Here is a 26,109-nt window from a genome sequence, read left to right as displayed (position 1 = left end):
CGTTTCTCACTCAAATTATTTCCAATATTAAACAGTAAAACGTTTCAAAAAGTTGTTTCAAAATTTGTTTTTAAGTGGAAAAATTCTTTACTAAAAACACCTTTACAGATTCATATCAGGTGGTCAGGTAATCGTGTCGGCAAATTTACATAGTTTTTAGTTACTAATGAATGTGTGATTAAGGGCGGTGGCAGAGCCTCATCTACATGTCTCTCTCTCTCTCCCTCTGTATGTCTCTCTCTATTGAAAAGGGTGACAAGGCACTAGAAACTAGAACTGAAAAAGTTTTCTAAAAACTTTAGTTAGAACAATTTTGTTATTCTCATTTTTTGCAAACCCTTTTTACCACTGTGACAAAGAGAGAGAGAGAGAGAGAGAGAGAGTGCAGTTGTATACGTCAAAGAGTTTGTTCTCTTTTTCGCACTCTCTTACTCTCTCTCTCTTTCTGTCCTCTCCCATACTCTCTTCTTGTCTGCCCCTTCTGTCACTATGTGTGTGCGCTTTGCTGGTGGTGGTTCGCACGATCGCATCGTGGGGCAATGCGTTGCGTTGCGCATCAGAACAACGCTCGACCTTGACAGTGAAAATTCAATGCCAGTCGCCAGCGACAGAGACAGAGACAGAGACAGAGGAGATTGCGAAGCGTTCGGAATTGTTGAGCGCAAATTGTTTTTGTATTCTTATACCCTTTCTTGCCTTTTGGATACAATAATGAGTGTAGTCGATCACAAAATTGTTATCTTTCGCCCCTCTTCTGTGCTTTTTTTGCCTTTAATTTTTTGTTACCCCCTTTTCAATCTATTTAATCTTGGTTTTATTTCAATTATTCCTAGAGTATTTCAAAATCGGTGTATTGCGATCGTTTTTGTTTCGTTCTCTCTCTCTCTCGCTCGCTCGTGTCTGTGTTTATTTGTTGTATTTCTACATTAGTTTTTATTTAAGTTTCGTTCCAATTTGTGCATAAACTCAAACATTTTTGCGTACGAGAATGGGGATTGAATGAGTGCAATTTGTAGTAGTTGTTGTTGTTGTTATTGTTGTTGTTGTTTTATAGGTACATTCTCTGACTGACCTTGAACATTTCTTTTTATTTATTTATTGCAATTGCAAATTGACGTCGTGCGCATATTAAAATTACGTACATTGAACGTATGTAGCTTTTGACCAAAAAGGAAACCCGAAACGAGTCCGTCCAAAATTATCCGTAATAAGTTGTAGGCCAAAAGGAGGAGGAGGAGTAGAAGTTTAGAGCTCCATGCTCGAAAAGTCTTATTTTTTGGCTTTTATCTTTAGCAAAGCTATTCTTAATTTTCATAATTTTATTTCAAATTAATATTAACGCTGTTTATTAGTGTGACTTTAGTGAGAATTTATTTATTTCTGTTTATAATTTTGATGAAACATAGATATCAGTTTTGGTATCAGACAAAACAGGCTAATCAAGGCATGTGGAAGGTGCCCCTGATACTATGCAATACGCTTTTGAAAACTATAAGCCTCTTTTCGTTGCCAGTATTGATATAGATTTACGCTGGATAAACTTTCAAAACAATACTTACTTTATTTCTCTCTAATTCTAGCAAATCTCAGAATTAGTAGCGACCCAGAGTCTAGAACAAGTTGTGAATCACAAGAGCAGTTGGCGTATTGAAAGCGAAACGGAAATATAATTGTGAAATAATTTAAAATACGAGATAGCCAACCTTTCCTTCCCTTTCTTTGACCATTAACCCCCCCCCCCCCACACCATGATCTAATGTTTTTTTTTTCCTCTGTTGTCAGTGTCTCTAAAATTTTTTGCAAAATAAGAAAAGAAGAACAGCAGCAACAACAACAACTATTTTCCTTCCCTTTTTGCGCAACTAAGCAAAAAATAACCACATTTGTATAAAATCGAAAGAAGAAAAAAGAAAAAAAAAACCCAACACAACACAACACATTTGTGTGTTGGCAATGAAATTTGTTGGCCAACATTTTACGTGCGAAATTTGGTTTATTTTTGCGTTTGTTTCTTCTCTCATTCTGACGTTTGCTGATTTCGCTAAGAAAATTTCAACAATTTGTGCACTTTCTTTTGTTTGTTGGCAAACAGTTTTGTTGTGCGGGGGCGTTTCGGTTTTTTGTTTTTGTTGTTGTTTTTTTTTTTTTTGCAGGGCGGCGGCGGTATTGTTGTTGGCAGCAGCTGGTTTTGGCTGACTGCCTCTGGGTTAAGTTTTCAAGGGCACGCGCGTGTGCAATGCCAAAGCTAGAAAGAGGCGTTTGCTGAGATAGTGGGAGGGATGGTGGGCGGCAGGGAGGTTAGTTTGTTGCTTGGTAGCTGGCTGGGTAGAAAGGAACGGAGAGAGCAACAAGCTAAAGCAAGCTAGTGGATAAGAGTGATTGGGAGAATGGGAGAGTGGGAGGTGGGGAGATGGTTGGGAGTGGTGGGAGGTATGAAAAACGAACGAAACGATGCATATTATACACGCGCTCTCCGCACGTCTAACGCGATCAGTTACACTTGCCAGTCGCACACACTTGCACACACAGATACACATTCACACACACACACACATTCGCACACACACACACACACACACACACACACACTATCCACTAGCTCTTTCGCACGCGTTTGGCCTTGCACTTAAGTTTTTTTTTTTTTGCTGCTGCGTTTTTATGTCGGCGATGCCAACGTCAACGTCTCGGCGCACTGCACTTCCGCACAAAGCGAACGAAGCTAACGCCGACGCCGACGCGCCGTGCCATGCCTTGCAATGCCGACAACCGAACAGCTGACGAAGCATATCGTTTGCCCGCCAGCTTCCTCTGCCCTATGCATTAGTAGTTCGACTTCCAATGCGAATGAGTCTATCAAGCTAAAAGTGAAAAGAATCTAAGCCCGAAAAATTAAACAAAAAGTCTCTCACCCAAGTTTTCTCAGAATTCTTTCGATCTGATTTTAGTTTTTTCTCTGGACAAGATCTTTAAAATTTGCATATAACTTTATGAATTCAAAATGGATTGCCACTTGTCAACTTATCTATACAATATTTCTAAAATTCAAATATATATCAATATTTATGAAATTTATAACGATTTTTGGGAATTCTATGAAGCTTCTAATAGTGGCCTGAATTGCACAATAGAAACAATATCTCTTCTAAACTTAAATCCAAATAACTCTCTGAAATTCTAAGATATTTCATAAAGAACTTTTCTCTGTGGTTTTGATATTGGCATAAGTTATTTGAGTTTCTGAATTCATACACTCATGTATGTATCTGAAAGAACATGTAAACTTGTCTCTATATATTCTGAATTTAGATATATGTATCTCTAAGAAAATGAATATAACATATGAATATAATTCTTTCTGGCAACAAATTTGCTAGATTCGTAGATCCTTCTATGTTATAAATCTCTTTGAATGTAAATATCAAAAAAGAACTTTTCTACTTGATTCTAGGTTTTGGAAAATATCTCTAAAATACGTATAGCTAGTTCGCATACAGTACAGTCAAAAACTAGCCAAATAGACATCACTGATTTGCACATAGCAGAACCAATCTAGCTCTGGCTGCAGTTGGATTGCCGCTTGCAATAATCGCTGCATGCCTCTGTCGCTGTTGCCGCTGCCGCTGCTGCTGTTGCTGTTGCTGTTGGTGATGCAGTTGTTGTTGTTATTGTAGTTGCCGCCGTTGCTGGTGCTGGTGCTGCTGCTGCTGCTGCTGTCCATCGTCAATTTGTTCCCTCTGTCATTACTCGTTCTCATTTCGCCTGTGCTGCGGTTTCAGTTGTCATTTTACTACAGCCGCTGTTAGTTAGTTAGCTATTTGTGTGCGTCGTCAACGTCGTCGTCGTCGCCGTCACCGTCGTCGTCGTTGTCGTTGTCGTCGTCGTCGTCGTCGTCGCTGTTATTGTTGTAGTTGTTGCTCAGTGTCGTTTGCGTTTGCGTTGCTGCGTTTTTGTTTTTTTTTTGTCGCTGACGTTGCACACGAAGTTGGTGGTTTTTCATTTATTTTGCATTTTCTCATTCTCCGCTGAAGATCCCAATTCGTTTCCTTAAACAAAAAATAAAGAAAAAAATATTAAAAAAACGCAAAAAAAAAAAACAACATCAGTTCGTTCGCAATGTTCGTCTCCTTTTTGGACGCTGCTGGATGCGTTTCTCGCATCTCGTCGCAATCACATTTGCAACGGTTTAAATAGTTCGGTGCTTTTGCCTTGTCTACGTGTTCAAAACTCTGACTGAATTCCTGACTCGCGTTTTGCGTCGGCGCACTTTTTGTTTTCCTTTTTATTGTTTTGTTTTTTTTTTTCTTTGCCCAAGATAATTGTGTTTAATATATAATATTTTTTTTTCAATTATTTTTTTTATTGTGATTTCCCTTTATATCAAATAGAGCGCATGCAATGAACAACGTTTGAAATATACCCCGCAACAAAAAAAGGAAGAAAAAAAGGGGCTCAAAGAAAAATATTACAAAAATCATATGTACAAAAACAAATGTATAAAATTTCAACAATCATTTGAAAACGATTTGCTCATTTTTGTGCAATATTGTTTTTATTTTTATTTATTTTTTTTTTTGGTTTTTTAACAGCAATTTATAATTGTTGTTGTTTTGTCATCGTGTTATACGCCTGCTGCCTGCTGCATAAGCAAACAGGGTGAGTCAAAAGCAATAGAGAAAGAGATAGCACAATGTGTGTGTGTGTGTGTGTGTTTGAGTGACGAGAGGGGACTAGAGAGAGAGAGAGAGAAAGAGCGTAAGAAACAAACGAAACGAAATTAAATACAATACACATGGCGTATACGTCATTTGGCTTGCATGTGCCTATGCATCAAGTATACGCAGCGTGTGAGTTAGCGAATCGAATGAACGTCGAGGTGTGAGGAAGCGTTATGCATGCATACATATAACACATATGCATGTAGGTACATATATGTTTGTATGTGTGCATGAACAATTCTTAACTATGATTTTTGCCTATATACTTGATTTTAACTATTTGTTTTTTGTCCGCTATATCACACTTATTATGATTAATTTTGAATTTATTTTTATATACTTCTTCTCAAATTCTTAGATCAAGAAAAGGCAATCGGCGTATCTTTTTACTCTTTTTTCCTTGTTCTTTATGGATTTGATTTTTCGGGAATAATTTTCACTGACACTTGTTGAGCTGTTAAAAAGTTGGCAAAGTTCTAAACATTTGACATTTGATTTTGTTCAAAAATTTCTACTCAATTAATACTAACAAAATTTTTGGTGTTCATTTGTAATTGCAATTTTCCAGGACAATGAATTTCTACATTAAATATGTAAATTAAGGCTTTTAATCAAATATTGTCAAGTCGATAAGAGATGTATAAATATTATCGAAATTAACATGTTAAATAAACAAGTTAAAGACTAAGGCAAATTACAAGATGAATTTCTTAAGGATCATGATAGGGGACAATCATTTCTGTTTTAAGGATCGCAGTTAGCCAGTTATGGGCAAGGGAGGGCAGCTGCCCCATCCCCTGAAGCGTTGAACTTCACCCTTTTTATTAGAAATTCATTAAATTTAAGATGAAATTTTGTAAAGTTTGTGTTTGTTATAATTCATTTAATTCAATGCATGAAAATGCAGCTCTTCTCTACTGTCCTCCCCCACCCACCAAATTTGAATCTTGGCTACGCCCTTGCTTGCTTACGTCCCTTTCTCTTCTCTTGACTTGTTAGAAATTACCTTATTATATTGGTAATTATTAAATAAGTTATTAAACAATTATTTACTCGTAAAATGATAAACGACATCCCTTAATGATCTTACAATTAGTATCGAGATGCTATTCCAAAAACATTTTAACATCGATAAACTTTAAATATTATGAGGAACATTAAAATGCATTTCTTTGCATTTTGCTTTTATGTCTAATAGATTGAATGAAAATTTATTATATTATAAATCTTTTACAGTTGCCAAGTACTACTTTTTTTTCTTTTTTGTTGTTCTTTTTTAATGCCTTGTAAAAGTTTTGATAATATAAAATTTGATAAGAAAGTGATCAAGAAACAATATATATATACATATATACAAATATATATATGTACATAAGCCACTACGTATCAAATACTATAAAACTAAAAATTGATGTGGCTAGACTTTCTGTCCCCCCGCTACCATAAAATGCCTGCAAAATGTAACCAATTAGGTTTTCCTATCTACCAAATAATATACATCCCTTATATATATATATATATGTATATATGTATAGGTATATATATATGTGAGTACTTATATTTTGTTATTGCCGGCTCAAGCTTTATCATTATTATTTGCATATATTTAGCCATTATCAATCGTCGTCAAATACGAAATTCAATTAGAAACAGAATCACAAAATCGACTAAAATAAAAACAAAAAAGAACATGAAAATAAAGACGCATTATGAAAAGAAATGGTTTTAATTGCATATGCGGGCGATATATATGTATACATAGGTATATACCTACCTATACATAGAAATATATATTGACACAGCAACCATGAAAGCAAACGGCATAGGTGCTTCTCTGATAAGGCAAAAGCAAAGTGCGAGTACCGCTTTAAGGTGGGTGTAGGCGTTACGGCAAGGGAGAAGTGAAAGGGGGCGGCAAGGTGGGGCATGCGTGTGCGATAAGAGAAGACCAGACCTCAGACCTCAGACCAGACCAGACCAAAGAGAGACATAGACGACAAAACAGAAAAACACAAAAGCAAAAACAACTCAAATCGAATCTGAAACGTGAGCCACACAAAAATTCTGCCATAGAGAACTTGAAAAAGCATCTGTAATCCCAATATGACGAGATGCACTCTCTCATTTACTTATTGTAATGTTACTGCACCTTTTTCTGCTTCCAATACATTATATCGGTTCTCAGTTATTCTCAGATATATCGATACTGAATCTAGATCTTATTCTAGGTACATATATGTATATTAGGAGGAGAGATGAATGTGCAAACAGTCATAACTTGAGCAAGATTTTACCTACTTACATCTATCGTATCTAAAAAAAAAGTAGTGACTCTTATGTTGATGCAGATCAAGATCATATATATATATATACCTATCGGTTGGGTTTTTTCTTGCTTTAGTTTCGCTCATGCATTTCCTCTCTTTTTCTCTTTCTCTCTCTCTATATCTCCCTCTATTGTCATTCGTCATTCGCAATTATGGGTGTGTGGGAAAGTGGGCGGAGTCATGAAAAGCAAAGGAAAGAATAAACAAACAAACAACAACAACAATAAAAAAAAAAACACAAAATAGTGCGACAACCCCCATACATACATACATATATCCATTCGCTCTTGTCGTCGATTGCATTGCCTTTTGAGTTGATTGTTTGCATGAACGTTTTGTATACCCTTTCCAAAGTTGTTCCTAGGTTGACAGAATCAGAAGAGAGAGTGGAGAGTGAAAGTAAAGTAAGAAATGTTAGACAAATTAAAATCAAAGACAAATAATGTAATACTTGGGAAAAATTTTTTAAGTCCAATATCAATAAAAGATTATCAAAAAGCTAAATCAAGAGTCATCGTTATCAGTAGACTCTAAAACTAGTTGAGAATTACAGCTAAATGAAGCGAAAAACTTAGGCGCAGCTTACAATTTTTATATTTTTTAATGTGAACAATCATTTAAAACAAGAAATAAACGTATTTAGTAAAAGAAAAACAACCTTTTTTATATTTTTTATTATAAATATTATAGTTTAAATCAATTTAGTTTTTGAATAAAAAGCATTAAAAATAAAAAATATGGAAAAAATTTTTGACAAATTCTGTTAAGCAATATTTAGGTCTTAAATACTGCCAATATCAGTAGAGTATTTATTCACTTCGTTACTTTAAAAAATGGTAAAAAATAGAAATTTCGTTAGCGATTTGTTATGCTGTAGTTTTAGTTTTTTTTGTTTTTTTGTTGTGTCTTTCGCTTTTAGTTGTAATTGCATTTGCAGCTGAGGCCGCTTTTTGTTTAGTCTTTTTTTGTTTTATTATTATTTTAGCAAGCGACACGCGTTTAAATTGAATTGGATCACATCTTCAAATACCCCTCCTATACGGTCACAAGCCCCTCTTCACCCACCTGTACACTAGCAGGCCACCTTCTCCTTCTCCTGGCCGCCTCTGCCTCTGTTGGTATGCTACACATACATATACAAATATATAAATTGTTTGGCCACGCCTTCAAGCTGTTGTTGCCTTTCTCTTAACCAAATTACCAACGCAACACTATGTATATAGACATACATATGTATGTACATATATAGACGATATTTGAAAGTTGTTGTCGCCGCTTACAATACATAAATACTTCAAATATACAAGTATCTAACTAATACAATAATACATACATATATACAAGTATTTATGTATCTAGTGGAATGCCAGCAGAAAAGAATTCACTTCAAATGGATAGAAAAGAGCCATATAGACTAGCTATTTGGCCATGAAATGATCGCTTAATTGCACATAAAATACGATTTCTAAATGTATTCATATGTATTTTGAATAGTATCCTAGTTTAGTTTGGTCTGGTCATTCAAATTCATGATGCCGCAGGATGAATGACTTCAATCAAGTTATTGTTGTGGCTTAGATTGCGATCGATTTGTGAATTGCGGCTTAATTGCAAACCGAATCGCAAGTCTATAGATCCTATATACATATAAAAAATCAGGCCTTTCATCGGCCAAATAAAATGATATGATTTCTCATTCAATTAATCTCATTTTTTCTTTTTCTTTTGCAGGTGAGTTAACTCTAAAAGGAGACTGTGACTACTTTAAACCACATACTTATATGTATTTCATTTGTGTAAGTAAAAAAAAAAAACAAAAGTCGTTGATCGTTTAAAAATTTAAAGTGGCTTCTGCCTGCGTCCTTAAGGATGCGTGATAACAGTTGCTTATTTTATATTAACTTTCGCTGCCAGCTGAACATTTTACGCTCGTGTCAAAAGGAGTAAAAGTATTTTTTTGTGTAAAAAAAAGAGTAATTCTTCAATTTGGTTGTCTTTCTTCCTGTTACCTGCTGGCTGACTGGATGACTGACTGACTGCCTTAACTGAGTTAACTTCTGTTTCTCCTCTTCGAACCCTTTGTTTAAGTTCTGTTTTTTTTTGGCAGCTGTTTCTGTTGACCCAATTTTGTGTTGTGGAACTGTAGATTTCTATCAGTTAAAATGAAATACAAAAGGGTTTTTTTTGTTTCTTTTTTGTTGAGTGCGGCAGATGCATTGGGCAAATTCCATTTGAAATGCTTTCATTCGTTTCATACCGTTAGTTTCCGTTAAAAGTGAAAGTTTTGCCATAAGAAAGGAAAAAACTACACCCACTAAACAGTTAGTTAATCGATTTAGCGGTACATTTTGTTGGGACTTTCGACATTTTTAAAGGAATATAATTTTTCTCTTTAATTAAGAAGTTTTGGAAGTAAAAGAAAAGAAAAGTCCATTGAGTTTTTCTAACTGATAATAGAAATAACAATTTCAATTCTAATAGATTTTCGATGACACTTTGTTTAGAAATTTTAAAACTCTGTGAGAAGTTTTTTCAAATCTTTTGTACATGGAGTAAACCCCTTTGCCAAATATTTATTTTTTATAAACAAATTGAAAAACACTTCTACATCAATATAAGGCAATTTGTTATCTATGTTAATTTACTTCCATAGACTTTTTATGACGCTGCAAAGCAATGGGCGGAAATGTGAAAATTAATAGGCCAAAGAGAGAGGGAGAGAGAGAGAGAGAGAGAGAGACAGAGAGACAGAGAGACAGAGGTTGGTACAGGACTAAAAGCAACTATCAATCATGTTATAGAGCATATATGTATATATATGTAGGTATAGTAAACGGATCTTTGGCAAACGAGGCGTTATGGCTTTTAAATGATGCATAATTTGTAACTCTCTAACATGGAGTTGGACTCCTTCTTATTAGATTTATACATTGACAGAAGACATGCCAGAAGGCAGCGGACGATTCATCTTTTAATTACCGCGTTGAAAGCGAACACACATACATACATACACACATACATACCATATATACCTACATACATATATGCATATGTAGGTATATGTGTATATATATTTTTCACTTCGTTTCGTGGTTTTGTTGCTTTATCATGGCCAGCATGGATACATGAAGTGGACTACTCCTCCTCTCGCTTCGTGTGGCATGCCATGGCCTGGCTTTGGGTTTAGCTTTAACTTGGCTTGGCCTGGCCTAACTTGGCCCACGCATGCCTGAGCAATTTGGTGTTGTAGGCTCGTGCACTAAAATAAATCTACGGCGATTTGTTTGTTTGCACAAGCCGCGGCAGCAACCAGCAAGCTGGTCCGTTAACCGCTGGGGGCAACACTAAATAAAAGAGCCTGCTTAGTTATCCCCTGCCACCGCACCGCCAACCACCCCCCTCCTCTTGCCTCTCTCATTCACCGTCATATCCTTCTTCTAGCACACTGTCTCTGTCACACACTCTTTGCTTTGCTTGTGTGTACCCGTCCCCTTTCCCCCTGTGCTCTCTGCTGGGTGTTATTTATCATAAAAAATTGCTCAGATTTGTTTTGCGACGGCAAAGACATGAGGATCATTTGTTAGAGCAACGGCAACAACAACAACAACATGGCACACAAAAAAAAAGTGAAACAACAAAATAAATAGGGCCGCCTCTAACTGGTGGCACAGTGTCGAAGTATTCATAGTTACAATGTTGCTCTTGTGATTATTATTCGATAACTAATATTTTTTAATGGCCTTTGACCTGCTTATTGCCTGTATTAGTAACAATTGGTGAGGAGTTATTCTCAATTATTTATCGATAACATTCGATCCGAGCAACTCAGCAAGAAGAAAAAGAAGAAGTAACCTTCAAGCTTTGAATATGTATAACGAAAAGTCCTTTTAAGAAACTAAGCTTAGAAATATTTCAAGTGAAAGTCGGCTTTAAAAATTTTTGAATATTTAACAGGGTATACCGCATTCGTTGCCCCGACCTCATTGCACCGCAAAGTTCAACAATAAATATACAATAAATAATCTGTCAAATAATTTATTAGTGTTTGTTGACGATGCTTAGCAGAGAAATCGTTTGCCAGGTCTTCGTCTCGGATCACGGGTCTCGTGTCTGTGCTACTTGTGCTCAACTTCTTATTGTCTAAAGTTCACTTCAGTTGCACAATTCAAAGAAAGGCCAAGAACTGCAGTTAGACTAAAAACTATAAGCGTCGACCTTTAAGATATCCTAAACTAAAGAATTCGTATAGTTCTAACTCCTTAAACTGAGTTCAGGCACAACATCTGATCATCAGCTGAGATTGAAGAAGAATTCAATATACCCAACCATTTATCGAGAACCTCAATCAAAGAATAGAAATTTAACTTTTTTTTATTGATCTTTGCTTTGTGCTTTTCCCTGTGGAAGTATTTTTTTGGTTTTGTTTTTGTTTCTGTTTTTAGGGGCTGCCTCCTTTCTGTTTGTCATGTTCTTCAGTTTGAGCGAAGGCTTAGTTACCTGCGTGTGTTATTTGCTTAACCGCAGCTCGAAAGGTTTCTCATCATCATCATCATCATGAGCAGCAGCAGCAGCAGCACACCTGAATAAAAAGTGAGGTATATGCATTTTGTGCCAAAGTTTGTTGGTTCATTTATTTTATTTTTGCAATGTGTTTCAAAGACACATGCCTCCTGCCCCTTTGTGTTTACCACAATATAAACCATTAGATGAAGTGCCTTCGTTTGATATATTGCTTTCGAAAGTGTTCTAATACGATTTGTAACATTTTTTTGTTGTTTTTTTTTGCATTTGGTTTCAATTGTTTGCTGGCATTTTGTGTTGTGTTTCTTTGTATTTCCTTTCCCCAACCCAGAACGGCACCCGGCTGACGATCGACGTGCATTTCCTCTCACATACTTACATGCCGACCAACTTATTCTATGTGGGTGTGGGTATGTGTAAGTGTGTGTGTGTCTAAGTGTATGAGTGTGTGTGTTTGCTCTCAAACACAAACGATTAAATTATCTCAAGGTTGCACGCGCGCTATGTGTATGCATATATAGTACATAAGTGGGAATATATACATATATTTTAGGGTGATCCGAACATTTAATTATATCTACAACAACTTAATTATTTAATTGTTGTCGAAAAAGAATACAACATTTTTCAAAATTGAGCCTTCGATTCGATCAATTTTCCCATTTATAAATTCTAAAAACATAATTAAATAATTTAATATCAAATTGTTGGCAAACAAAATGTAAAAATCTTACGTATAGAAATAGATTGAAATGGCAAGTGACTTAGGCAAGAAGTTAACAAATTTTTTATTTACAGTATTTAAATTATTATTTTAATATTAGTTAAATATTTTGCTATTTTTTTTGTTAACACTTTCAGAACCGTATAAAAATGGGTTCGCTTTAAATATTTTACTTTGAATTATTTCCAATTAAAGTTCATTTATTTTGGCGATATTTTTACTTTTAATTTTATTGTATTTTTGTTTTAAATTAGTAAATAAATCTCTTCCGAGGATCCGACACTATTTAAATTTAACTTAAAGTAAGTCCACCTTAAGAACTTTTTTGGTATAATCTGGTTAATGAATGTAAAGAAAATACAAAAAAAAAGTAATACAAATCGTATATAGGTAAACTAAGGGCCGACCTAATGTACATTAAAATAAATAACTATGCGGGTGTGTGAGTCTGTCTGAGTGTGTGTGTGTGTGTGTGTGTGTGTGTGTGTGTATGGGAATAAAACTGAGAAATAATGATTATATGCAGGCCGTTTTTAGTACATATGTATGTTTTGTTTTATTTTTCCGTTTCGTTCCGTTTCTTGGCTTTTAATGATCTTCTATTTGCAACGTGGCCAAAGTATTTTATCTAAAGTAGTTGTTTTATTTTTTGTTTTGTGGCCTTAAACTCACTTGACTTCAACATGTTGCAATCGATTCGCTCAGTCAGTCAGTTTATATGATTAATGCAAAATTCTGAATAATATTTATAATGCAACATTCCTAGCGGTAAGACGCATCCTACCAGCTTCGTATACATCATTAGGAAGATCATCAAGAGCAACACTCTTAGCCTTGGCACAGCAATCATATAACTAATTGCATTTCCATCAATAACATCCCACAAAAAAGAAAACTTCTACCTTTTCCCACATTGTAAGACAAATATGCCAAAGAGCAACATACTGCATTGAAGTAGTTAGAAAAAAAGTAGAAGAAATAATATCAATCTCACTACTAGCAGCAGCAGCAACAGCAACAGCAGCAATGGCAGCAGCAATTGTTGCCGCATCATCAAAATATTTCAAGTACAATAGCCAAGTGTATATCAACAGCAACATCCAGCAGCGGCAGCAATATCCAACAACAATGACAAACACCAATGTTGCCAGAGCACCAACACTACTAACAACAACAGCAACAACGTATTTCCTTTAGGCATATTTAATAAATACTTCCACGCAGATACACACACACACACACACACACACAAAGAGACACACAACTTGACACCTACGTGTCAAATGGAATGGCAACAGGGCGGTCCCTGCAACTGCAACTGCAGTGCAAACGTGTCTTAAGAGCCTTGCGAAAACATTGGATATAAATTTGAAATTTTTTACATCAAAATTATACTCTATATAAAAATGCCCAAGTTTGGCAGAGACCTTGTTTTCATAGGATATCATTCTGATCACGTTCTCAAAATTCTGTTAAAAATCTGTACACAAATTTCTATTATTTTGCAAGTTAGATTAACTTCTATTAACTGCCTTTGAGTTGAGTCTTAAATAAAGCATCTTGTGACTTTTTTAGAAAACAAAAGAATTATTTCAAAACATTCAGTACTCAATTATTGCTTTTAGGATAAAAGTTTTAACTGAGAAAATGAACTGGAGTTCAAATCGCGACAGTTGCATTCCTTTTTTTTGATCCAAAGATCCTCTGAAGTTAATACAAATAAATATTTACACTCTGATTTACTTTTTTAAGTGGTTGTTTGCTAACGATGGGCGTGCGTCAGCAACAACATGTTGCTGTTGCTGCCGTTTTTTGTATCATTAGTCACAAGAAAAACTAAGTGAGAGGAGAGCTTGGCAATCAGCAGCTAAAAAATGGGGGCAAAAAAAAAAAAAAATGGTAAGCAGTTGACAAAGGGGGGAGAAGTAGGGGGAGGAAGAAGAAAACGGCACACCAAATCAATTGCCATTGCTGTTGCTGTTGTTGTTGTTGTTGTTGCTGTTACTGCTGTTGATTGTGTCAACAGCAACAAGAGCAACAGCAGCAGCAGTAACAGCAACAACAACAACAACAATAGTGTTAAGCCTTGGCATGATTTATGGCAATTGCAGTGAGCTTTCCTTCTATTTAGCTTTCTTTTAGCCAAGGCACCCACACAAGGATGCGACTGCAACAGCAACAACTGTAACGGCAGCAGCAGCAACAGCAGCAGCAACATACGCTAATTGTGTGTGAAAGCAGCAACAGCAGCCACATTGCAGCCAATACGCCCACGTGTTTACCAGTAAGGAGAATTTTCTTTGTGACAGAGATGGAGATGGAAATGAAGTCGAAGTCGAAGACGCAGTTGGAGTTGGAGTATTTCCATTTCCATTTTCACTGCATATTTAGTGTTCGCACAACGAGACGCAATCATAACCATAAAAAGTTATTTATTTTCTCTCGTTTTTTTTCGTGGTTTTTAGTTTTTTGTTGTCTTCTCGTTTGAATAAAGAGCGGCGACTCCTTTTTGGCCGCATTTGGTCAACAAGTCAGGCAGCTAGGTGGCCATAAAAGGAACTTGTAAGTGCTACTGTTTCCTTCTTTGCTCCCTGGCTAGCTGGCTGTCTGTCTGGCTGACTGTCTGTCTGACTGGCTTAGGCTGCGTAAAGCTAAAGATGCCGCATAATTTACGCAAAAAAATGCGCTTTTCACTTTCCTCACAAATGGCCATGCAAATTACAAGACACATTAGCTCGTTTGGGGGCTACTCAACAATCCAAAACAAAACAAAACAAAAAAAAAAAAAACAAACTCTTGAAACTCCAAAAGATACCAAACGGATGACAAAAAAAGGCTTTGTCTGCTTCTTGACTTTTAGATACACTCGTTTATTCCTTAAAGAAAACTTATTAAACATTATTAACAATTAAAAAATATTCATTTGTTCAAATAACCACTAATCCTATCAATCTTTGATCCTTCGATCTTCACATATTCAGAGAGTGAGGGTATAGGAAAAGAGGCAAGAAGCTTAACTTGGTTCATGTGAACCAAAAGTTTACAAAACGGAAATATGCCATCGAATAAAAATACAAAAAGAAAAAAAAAACCGAACCAAAAAACCACAACCGAAACCGTAAAATGTTTACAGCAGCTGCCGAAATGGCTACCGAAATGGCTTTGTGTGTTTACAATGGTCCGATGTAACCGTATTAGGATTTCTATCTCCGTTTAGGGTTGCCACCTACCTATGTATGCCGCTTGTTGTTGACTCGACAGCAACACAGAAAACGAACAAAAATTTCAAATATACACCTACAGCATTTCGTTTTTGGTTGGCACTTGGTGAATTTCATGAATTTGGTAATTGAACTGAATTTAAATTTTGCAAAATGCATACAATTAACTTTTAGCAACACTGAATGAAACGTTAACCAATACTGCCACACAAAATTGTTGGTGGCAACTCGATTGTATGACAATTTCTTTTGGTTTTTGGCGGGGAAAGGAATTGTTGGCTTTAGTTGGAATGCTTAGTTAACCACAGCGTACAGGAGCAAGTCAGAAAGAGATAGACTTGGTCAATTTTAAGGTGGGTGGACATCCAAAAGGGGTGGTGGTCGGTCGAAGGGGGTAACGGCAAACGGAAAGAGGGGCAAAAATAGGGAAAGACTCAGTGGAGCGCGAATAACATTTGGTAATCACGGCACAAACACGAAAATGCATTAACCAAAATTGTGATCATAAATTTTCAATCGACACGCGGCGGGTGCTGTGTTCATACATACAAACAAACATATGGACATATGTATATGTAACTGTGTGTGTGTGTGTGTATTGAAGCCAAGGCATGAATGAGTGGACCACAAAAAACGATAGAAAAAAAACACACCAATAATGCTGAACTGGCCAGCGGAAGACTTGGACTATCTAAGCTAGGTATTTTTATTATTTTTTTTTATTTTAAAATTGTGTTGTTGTTGTTGCTGTTGTTGCCTAAAGCATGTGAGGAGGTTGCATTGTTGCTGTTGCTGCCGCTGCTGCTGCTGTTGTTGCAGCTGCGTGCACATTCTTGGCCAGAGAAAGTTTTTGTTGTTGCTGCTGCTGCACAAGTGGCAAGCGGCCAGCTAGCAATTGCAATTGCAGTTGCAGTTTGGCAGTTAAATGCACCAACATACACACACACACACACACACCACATACAAAAAATTGTAATAAAAAAAAAACCAAAAAGAAATACCAAGGCTGGCAATAAGACGAGCTCAGTTGGACCTGAAAATGGAGTTGGGAGTTGAAGCTGAAGCTGAAGTATGACCACTGAGTCAGTTGGTTAGTGTTTTCAAGGGGGAAGCGGGTCGAGGTGGGAAGTTTCGCAAAAAGATGCGTGGGCATAACGAACAATCAGTTGAATGTTTCCTGGCACTAACTACACAATATAATGCCCCAGGTTTTGCACAAGGCACACAAAAGATCAAAAGGATTTCAATAAAGAAAGCATTTCCAACACTGTTAATTATGTAATTGGAAAGGAAACTAATTATAAAAACATGCAAAAAATTATGTAATTAAGATTATGACATCACAATTTGTTACGAAAATTGGCAACAAATTTTGAAGAGATTATTCTAACTGATAATAAGGATCAAATTCGTGAAATTAGAACTTCAATAAAAAAAGTTTTATTGGAATCTTTGGGTTAAATTTTGGGTATATATGTATATGTAGTTGGGTTTGTTTTATTTCTTATACATATCTGTTTAGCTGATTGAAGTGAAAAACTCGATCGAGTCCATTAGATTGTCGTTGAAAGATTTGCAGTGATTGAAGAACTTTTAGTATTAATCGTCCCTTTTTTTTTTGTATCCTCTCCACTGTTCAGTTAGCACTTAACTTACTCAATCAGAAGAACATTGCCATTCATCTCTTTATCAACTATCAACACTTTGACTCGTTGCCGCGCGAGCTTCATAAACAACAACAGGACACAAGTCCCTGCTCACCGACTGTGAGATACCCTGTACAGAAACAGTTGCAACTAACAACATACATATATGAAGGACACATTTTTTGGTTGGCATTAATATACCCTTTGTTGTCTCTGTTGTTGTTTGGTTGTTGTTTTTTGGTCAGCATGCCAAAAGGGCAAACACTATCAACGCTTTCATTCAGATGACCCACACACACACACACACACACACACACACACACAAACACACACTCACACACAGCTTAATCAATCCAATTTGGTGAGAGGTTAACCGAAGGAATCCTTGGCAAAATACAGAATATTGTTGGCCTTGTTTTTTGCTTCTTCCTTTTATTTTTTTTGTATTTTTTTTTTTGACACGTTGCTGCTGCTGCTGCTGCTGGACCTCGATCTGGACCTGGTAGAGATGAGTCATGTGTTGTGTTTTTCCTTTTGCTTTTTACACTTTCATGTTGCTGTTGTTTCTGTTATGTATATGTATGTTTGAACAACGCCTTGAATGCGGCTTCTGTTGTCGGTTGTCGGTTGTCGATTGTCGTTGTTGTTGCCGCTGCTGCTGCTGCTGTTGCTGCTGTTGCCTGATGTTGCTCTTGTTTTAGTATCAACCGCGTACATTCCTTTCTAGCCCACACAGACACAAACACACAAATGCGATAAAAATTTATTGAGCGAAGAGGCCTCTGGCCTCCACTCTGTGTATATTTGTGTGTGTGTCTGTCTGTCTGTGTGTTTGTGTGCCCCAACTTCAATCGGTTTTTTTTTTTCTCTCCTTTTTCTGTGTTTTTTGGCTGGCCTCTTGTTGTGTGTTGCTGTTGTTTATTTTTATTATTGCCGAGGTGCTGTTGCTGTTGCTGCTGTTGCAGTTGCAGTTGCTTCTCAAAATCAATTGAGTTTAACTGCTTTTAATTTATTTGGAATTTGTGGATTCGTGTCGGCTTATGTTGGTAGATGGTTGGTTTCTGCTGCTGTTGCTCTTGTTGCTGTTTGCAACAGGTTGCAGCCATAAGTTTGGTGTTTTTTTTTTCCTACTACTGTCGCTATTTTCGTTGTTTTTTTTTTTGTTGCTGTCGTTTTGTTTTGAAGCACTTACCTATATTAAAATTTATCATGTGCTAAAAACCTATCAATTAAATATATGCATAACATTTTGTATGCTTAATGTTGCTTGCTGCTGCCGTTGCGGCTGTTGCGTTTTTTTTTTGTCTCCATCTACGTTGCCGGCAGCCACATCAATCAAAATGCCTTGCCGCTTGCAATTTAATGTCGCGACTGCAATTTAGACATGCCATGCCATGTTATTAACTAATTACAGGCGACTAATCTAAAACGCCGGCACTAAAACAGGTGCCCATGCATCATTCAATAGCAGGAGCAGCAGCAGCAGCACCACCACCAAAAGCCCAACAGCAACCACCAGGCAGGCAAGCAGCCAAGCAGCCAACTGCCTAATGTAAAGTGACATCTTGGCCAAGAGACTGGGCCAAAACTGTCAACGTACAAGCAAGAGCCAAACTAAAAGGGGTTTAAACCTATAGAGATGAGCGCGTGATTAAGTATATAATTGGGTTTAGGCCTCTTAGAAGACTCAAAGAAGTTAAAGCAAAAAGATGTTATTCTTTTTATTGATGGCATAGAATCGTTAAAATCGTATTCTCTAACATTCTTAGTCTCTTCTAGTCTCTCTCTCTCTCTCTCTCTATCTCTATCTCTCTCTCAGTCTCTGTCTTGCATGTCTTGTCATTCTGTTTTACGTTTTTGCCCAGCAGCTAAAAGATGTCGTAAGTTAACTTGGCCCACCCGCTAGCCCCAACACTTGTCACATGTCATGCTGCAGCAACAGCAACAGCAACAACACGCACTTGTTGCTCCTGTTGGCCTGTTGCTGCTGCTGCTGCTGCTGCTTGGTTGGTTGCTTGTCCATTCTTGCCGCTTGCTGCTGTTGTTGTTGCCGGAAGCAGATTTTGTGTTAATTACAATAGAAGATGTAAAACTCTCAACTCATCATTCTTTTGATGATTATGATGTTGCCAGTGTCTTGCATGTTGCATTTACCGTGTTGCGTTGACATGCGTTACAAAAAAAACATGGCATGGAATTTAAGCCCACCCTACACCCATACAAGTTATACTCTTGTTTCCCTTGTGGCACGCATTCAAATGAGGATGAATCTTGTAGCGCATGGCCAACGTCTGCAATAAGATTATGAAAATTAGATATAAGAAAATCAGTAAAACGGATGCAATGCCATGCCATGCCAACCCATCCAGGCCATTCAAACCATCCAAACCATTTGATGCGTACCTGAGCCAGTCTACATGCAACATGTTGCTGCTGCAGGTCAGGGTCGGAGATGTTGTTGTTGGTGCTGCTGCTGCTGCTGCTGCGTAAATAAATTGCTTACCAATCAAATGGCACTCTTTGAGGAGATTGTCTCGCGGAAATTGCTTGAAACGGAAATGTGTTTGCCATCAACGTTGTCATCGTGCGGTCTTGTCTCTCGCCTTATATCTCAGTTGTTGCCCATTTTGTGTCACAGAGCGGATATTGTATAGTATTTTGCATAAAAAACGCATATGAAATTTACTCTACATACATATGTTATGTATATCAAATTGATTTCGAAAGATATTGTCACCATGGAGAAATGCGACTCTCGTTCTCTCTGCGTTTCTCTATGGGTTTTTCTCACCAAAGAAAAACTACTCCCCTACCACGTCTACCACTACTAACCAAGTTTTGCCCTCTGGCATGAGGCTTAATTGTAGTCGTTTGGCCTGTGCCTTGGCCAGACACCGCTGCTAATAGTAGCAACAAAAAAAAAAAAAAAAAAAAAAAAAAAAAACAACTGCCAACTGGAAACAACCCACTGACCACGCCCACTCCAAACACTATTTACTTTGGCCTGCGGTTGCACTTTGCCAGCAGTTACCAAAGCTATAGCTTTTCCTGGTACAGCGAAAACTATAACTAAATATGATGAAGAATTGAATTTCATGAAATCAAATAACAATTAAATTATTATCAATTTTATTAGAGTATGGCGTTTTTAATTGTTATGAATGTGTGTTCTCTATTTCGTAGTCCTGTTTTTTTAACTTTACTCTTGGCGTTTTGATTTTCTCTATACTTATAACTATATTAATTTATGGCAAATGTATCTGCAGTTTAATAAACACTTGCCTCCTTCCGCCAGATCATTAAAGTAAAAATTGATTTTCTAACTTGAAACGATTTTTGCATTAACAATTAACTCGAACAGCAAGACCGCGTAAAGGATGATGGTCTCTCAATCTCAATATATGTATATATTTATATATATATATATATGTATATATAGTCTCATTCAGGTCTTATTCATGGCGTTATTAATTAACAATGCCACACCAGGCAAGTGCATTTAGAGGCGGCATTAATTGTTCAAACCGGTTGCAAGGCAAATGCATGAAGGATTCATGCTATTTGGGGGTGTGAGCGGGAATGCTGCGAGGGAGGGGGGGGGGATACTTGAGGCTGGACGCCTAATCAATCTAGCAAATTGTCGCCCAGTTGCCGCCGTTGATTGTCGATCTGATGTTGCTCCTGTTACTAGCCCATCATCCTCAACTGATCAAGATCACTCTAATTTCCAATTTTTCTCTCTCTCTCTTCTAGTGAGTTCTCTGCCCACCACTCCCCTCTCTAATTATGACAACTACTACGCAGCTGTGCGTGCTTGCTCACATGTTTTTCTAATTAGACGGCCTCTCTCTCTCTATTTTGTGTTTTTTTTTTTTTGTTTTCTTCTATCGAGTAAAGAGATGACAATAAGCGATAAAGCCGTCGCCAAAGATCCAGTCCCCAGTGCCAGTTCAGAGCCGCCAACATCATTGCCACCACCAAGCAAATTGACTGAATCCAGCTAGCAATCTAAAATGATGTGGGCCTGCCAACTTTTTGAAGGGCGTTGAAATTCTACCTATACTCAAAAAATCATTTCCAAGTATTGCCAATATATACATTTCAACTATTTGAAACTGGTTTAACTTTCTTGCTCATAAAGTTGGGTTACGCTTATCAGGTCTAAGAAGAAACGAAAAAAAAATCTATCAAGTTGGCAGCCCCAGTAAGTTGGCTTTTGCCATTTGTGGCACACCCACTGCTGCTGCTGCTGCTGCTGCTGCTGCTGCTGCTGCTGCTGCTGCCACTTGCAACACGCCCACCACTCGGCAAAATGCTGGCTGAGCTTTAATGCGTTTTCATTTAACACAAGTGAGTCTCAATAATGGCCACGTCTTTCTCTCTCTCTCTCTCTCTCTCTCTCTCTCTCTCTATGTCTATCTCTCTCTGTTGGCCTGGCTCACTGCATGTGTGCGTCTTTCATATATATATATATATATATACTTTCCACTTGACAATCTGCTACATACTGAGCCTGAGCCTCAGCCTGGACTTTAAATTTGGCTTTCTAGAGCTACTCAGCTACCAAGTGTTGGTGGTTGGGCATCTCTCTCCCTCGTGTTGGCCACATTTTCGTTGGCTTTCGGCGCTTTTCACTTCCGCATTCTGTATACTATGATATATATTTTTATATATATCTAGAAATATATATACATATATATATATATAGAGCATCATCATCATCGTCATCGCTGTTTGTTGTTGGTCTTGCCTGCGCTCCACATTAATAACGCATCCCACCCTCTAATTGCATTTTTCTTCTCTATTTTTTTAATCGAATTTCCTTGAACGATGTACAATTTTCGATTACATTCAGCTATTTTTTGTTTTTGGTTTTTCGGGTGCTCCCGATAAACCAACCATGTGGCATAGTCTGAACTGAACTCCTTCGCCTGGGTCTTTACTCTTTAGAAAGTGTCTTCCGCATTTGTAGGCCGTATTTGCTAAGTTATTTACTTAGATTAGCGTGTGTGTGCTAATGCCTGACTATGCCATATGTGTGTGTGTATGTGTGTGAGTGAGTTACTCTACTGTCTATCTAGTGTGTATCTATCGAAGTGGTTAATGAAATCCATAAGTTCTGCTTTCGCTCCCTCATAGTGATAGAAGTCAAGACTAAATAAATGAATTTACATTTTCCATTCTCTTGTAAAATTGCATTGCGTACAGTTTCTTTTAATAGAAATGCAAACAAAGCATTAAATAAAAAGTTCAATTTGTGACTTTAGGGAACATAAAATTGTCAAGATTTTCGAAATTTAAACAAAGGAATTGATAAAATGTCAAATGGTTTATTAAAACCCAAAAGAGGATAATTCTTCAAAAAGTCCTTTGAAGATCTTTCACGTTTTAAGCTCTTTAAGAATAGTCTCAATTTTTAGTGATCTTTTACCTACAGAAGTTTCTTTTGTTTAAATGGCTACAATTCGAGTGATCTTTCACAATAAAACGTTAACGGAAATTGCAGCTAAAAGAGACAATAGAGATTTAAACATTGGCATAAAGGTGCATATGAAAGCATATGAAGGCGCCAATAACAACAGCAGCAACACCAGCTATAACACCACCAACAACAACAACAACAACAAAAACACATGCAGATGAAAATGCAAATTTTCACAAGGGAACAAGCTGCCGCGGGGGAATGGCAATTTGCTGTATTGGTTGCTAATTCAAAAAACAGTTGTTGCTGTAGAAAAATGAATTGATAAACTTACAACTGGCGGCGGTGGCAGCGTCGGCATCGGCGGCTGCTTTTGTGAAAATGCCGCCAAACCTATTTCTGTTTTGTTATTGTGCCTTAAAGCCAACACCGAGATACGCATTGAAAACTGTGTAAAACAAAAAAAAAAAAAAACGAAACCTAACAAAATTGAAATCTGACACCAAAAGAATTGACGCAAAACTACCAACAACGGCAATGGCAATAGCAGCAGCAACACGGCAGCAACAACAAGACCATGTACAACAATATTTGGCCTGGGCCAACAAAAATGCAAATTCAATGAATAGCCAAAAGCTCCTTGTCCCCCCTGCCCCTTGTACCCGTTACCCGTTACCCGTTACCCGCCTCTCGCTATCTCTCTCTTTACAGTTGCCTCCTGTTTCCTGACTCCCAAGCGTGACTCAAATTACTTTTAAATTGTTTTAGCAAGCCATAACGAAACCCAGAGGGCCAGGCCAACTTTGGTTTTCAGTTTTTTTCTGTTGGTCCGTTTATTTTTGTTTTTGGTGTCCACTCTCCTCCACCTTGGCAGCGGCTTGGCGCTTATTGACCCATTGTTGTGTCTCTATGGGATCTATATTGATGTATAGTCGAGAAATATTTCATTTATGGGTTTTTGGTCATGCGAAATGGTCACCATTATTATTAGTTTATGGATCGTATGGTTTTGTAGCATTTATTTTTAAACTGTTTTAGAAGAATTATAAATTTTGAATGTTTCCAAGCTATGACAGGAGGAAGTAGAGAAATATTTAAAATAGAAAGCCATATATAGTTATATAGTTATAGTTATGTACTTTATGTTATGTATGTATGTATATATATTTTAGTATTTTTTTAATTTGAAATATTTATTATAAATATTTAGAGCATAACATCAATGTAAATTAAAATTGATGAACAAAATTGTTATAAATTGACATTTGACAATAAGTTTCTTTCTTTTTTAAATATTAGAAATTAAAATATTGATCAATTTATTTTGAGCCATAAAAAGAGTTAACTTTATTTAATAGTTTAATGACTGACCTTTGTATTTGTATTCAAATTTATAAAAATATTTTAGTATTGATATTATTCTAGTATTCATTTTACGTAAATTTATTTTGAAATTGATTGGAGCTTGCAATAAAAATACTTTTTACTTGACATTTCTCTCAAAGCCAGCACAAAGGAGTTTACTTTAATTAGCAGTTTAAGGACTATATTTATATATCTTTCGAATTAATTCATCGAATGGATATACACACTTTTTGACTTAGGGTATCAGAAATATATATAGAAATGGCTTTTAGCGTTCAGAGTTGAAGTGGGGCTGTTTTTTTTAGTTGAGTCTCTAACGTTTCGGTTGATTTTTTGCGTTTGTCGTGTCAACGACAACAGCTGCTGCTGCTGCTGTTACTGTTGCTGATGTTGCTGGTGGCCAGCGATTGAAATGTTTCAGACTCTCTCACACACACAAAGCAAGACAATAGCCAACGATTTCAATTAGAAACCATTTCAATTTTCAAATTTCATCAACTGACTATGATTAGGATTAGGGATTAGCTTAAAATGAAAACCTATATCTCTTGTGTCGTTTTAGTTTAGTTTTGTTTAATTCGTTTAATAATTTTTAGTTTTTTTGTTGTTGTTGTTGTTGTATATATTCTTGTCTGTCTGTTGATGTATATGCAACTTTTAACAGGAGCTTAGCTTCTGGTCATCTTTGTACACGGAAAGTCGGCTCCATGGGCAATCACAATGCACTTTAATCTTCAGTTGCTGCTGGTGTAGAAGATTTATGGCCCAACGTTTGGCATACTATGCCAGGGAGTTCATGGCCAAGAGAGTGAGGCGAACGGCAAACGGAACCAACCAACAAAAGCCAAAGCCACCAGTCAACTTTTCGACTTCTCGACTTCTAATGACAACAGTAGCCAGGCAACTGCCGGCAATTACTTAATTTACACATGAATGTTGTTGTTGTTGCTTTTGTTTTTGCTGTTGTTGAATGGGCAGAAAAAAAAAAAAAACGACAGCAACAACAAAAAGAACTATTGAACAGGGCATAAAAAACTAACTCACTACTTGCCCAGCACGATCACAATAGTTGTAGTTGTAGTTGTAGTTGTAGTTGCAGTTGAAGTTGGCAACTGCAGCCACAATTCAAAAAATGAGTTTCGTACATCCAAACTGGCCAACCAACCTGCTGCTCCCAACTGGCTACTGAAGCAGAAAATTACTTCCATCATAATTTATAGTTACTTATGACCACAGTAAAAGCTGCTGCTGCTGCTGCTGCGGTTACAGCCGTTGCCGTTGCTGTTGCCATTTCTGATTGTCTTTAAACTTGGGCTTCAAGCAAATTGAAAAATCATCAGGCAGAGCCAAAGAACCGTATACATATATATATATATATATATTTATATATATAGTATATATATGTATGTTGCCTAGGTGCAAGAGCTGAAACTGTGCGACCAAAAGCCAAACATTTACACGTCAAACAAAGTGGTAGTGAAATAACAAAATTATGTTGGCAGATTTGTGGCGACGCTACACGACACGACCAACACGAGGGCCCCAAACACTGGCTCGACAGTGCAAATTATTGCTCCACCAACTTGCACTTGAGACTTGCCCCGAGAAAGAGATGGAGAAAGAGACCAAGACTGAGATTGAGAGAAAGAAAGAAAGATAGAGCAAAAAACAAAAAAAAAAAAAAAAAGATAGGCGGGAGTGAGATCAGTTTGGTAGTCGGCATACTATATATAGGTATACATATATATATATATATATATAATTGCTATGTGGTGGTCCAACTGGTATGCCTTGGTGACGTTTTGGCATGAATGATGTGGCGTGGGTTTCCTCTGTTGCTACCGGGCAGAGAGACAGAGCAGCAGCACAAACAAACGGTCCAACCAAACAACCAACATCAAGACCAAGCGCATCCCAGAGAACTTTCCAGTTGCAGTTGAGAATGTTGAAATTACTCTTGGCCAGCTTTTTGGTTTGGTTTAGGATTATCATCTTGAATCTGATTAGAAAGACTTGAACATCCAAAGACCCCATTTTTTAGCCCCTTCATGAAAGAAATGGAATAGAAAAACCTTTAAAATATAAATTCCCTATTATTATTAATAGGTTTAGGGTATTCTCTCTGATTATAGATTGACGCATCTATAGGTCTTTTGAAGTTGCCATTT

At 36.9% G+C, this 26,109-nt stretch overlaps 1 protein-coding gene across 4 annotated transcripts in view; it reads left to right on the top strand.

Annotated features, from left to right (window-relative positions):
* The window catches only part of LOC6648257 (longitudinals lacking protein, isoforms J/P/Q/S/Z), a 131,688-nt gene that overhangs the window by 39,551 nt on the left and 66,028 nt on the right, over positions 1-26,109 (top strand). For 2 of the 4 annotated variants that reach the window (XM_015177165.3, XM_015177166.3), the window contains exon 1: positions 4,592-4,653. The exons of 1 other annotated variant lie outside the window; for it this stretch is intronic. The gene's annotated coding sequence lies outside the window, so the exon portion shown is untranslated. Of the gene's footprint in view, positions 1-4,585; positions 4,654-26,109 lie in introns of those variants that run through there. One more of the 4 variants, XM_002071491.4, reaches the window with a different exon arrangement.

This window comes from Drosophila willistoni, assembly GCF_018902025.1.
Source record: "Drosophila willistoni isolate 14030-0811.24 chromosome XL unlocalized genomic scaffold, UCI_dwil_1.1 Seg141, whole genome shotgun sequence".
In the NCBI taxonomy this organism is placed as follows: domain Eukaryota; kingdom Metazoa; phylum Arthropoda; class Insecta; order Diptera; family Drosophilidae; genus Drosophila; species Drosophila willistoni.
The sequence above is the reverse complement of the archived record's forward strand: the minus strand, read 5'-3'. Positions and strand labels throughout refer to the sequence as shown.